This window comes from Galeopterus variegatus, unplaced genomic scaffold (assembly GCF_000696425.1).
Source record: "Galeopterus variegatus unplaced genomic scaffold, G_variegatus-3.0.2 Scaffold9558, whole genome shotgun sequence".
Lineage (NCBI taxonomy): Eukaryota > Metazoa > Chordata > Mammalia > Dermoptera > Cynocephalidae > Galeopterus > Galeopterus variegatus.
Window position 1 is genome coordinate 28,995 of NW_007735669.1, and position 962 is coordinate 29,956.

The following is a 962-nucleotide window of genomic DNA, read 5'->3' on the forward strand; positions in this document are numbered from 1 at the left end:
TCAACCAGTGAGCGGACCGGTCTCTATATGGGATCTGAACCCTCAACGGGAGTGCCGCACTCTACCGAGTGCACCACCGGGCTGGCCCCCTAACTTTTATTTAAATAGCCAATGTGGCTCGTGGCTGCTATATTAGATTGTGCAGGTTTACACTATACCTTGTTATAAAGAGCATGGACACTGAAAAAACCATGTAAGATTGGTTTTATCCCAGTTCTCCTAACACTCGTTGTGTGACCTTGGACTTGTTATTTCACCTGTGCCTCAATTTACTCATTCCTACCTACCTCATATGGTTGTTGTGAGGACTAAATTTCTTAAAACTTTTAAATTTTTTAAACTAAATTTCTTAAATTTCCTTTAGAACAGTGCCTGACCCATCATAAGTGCTCAATGAATGTTAGCTATTATTACACTTTGAGCCTTCCAACCATGCGATGCTGGGGTGTCCCTTCTCCGAATCAGAAAGTGAAGGTGAAGGGTACAGGGAAGCAGTGGTGTGCAGGAACCAGCTCATACCAGCTCACGAGAGCACACTGTGCACATCTCTTCCCAACTCTGTGCTCATCATCACATTTGATAACTTGAAATTGGCCATGGTGGGAATATTTATATTATGGTAATTGACTTAACTTTAGAGCACATTAATTTGTAGTGTTATTAATCTATGAAAGGGTTTGCTACATAGGATTAACAGAATGGATAGTCAGAAAGAACGTTAAGGAACTTGTTTACTTAAACTAATGAAATCTGCATTCTGAAACCTCTACCCCTCAGAGCCATACCAAGCAAGTCTAAGTCCTCTGATCACCACCCTTCAGACTAAGCCACCTGTCCACTGCACCACCAATGTATTGACAAACATGTGTACGAAAGGCCAGACATAGCCATTGCTTGGGCGAGTCATTCAGGATTTACTTCACTAAAGAGCACAGAAGACGAGAAATACAGTTGAGGCACAC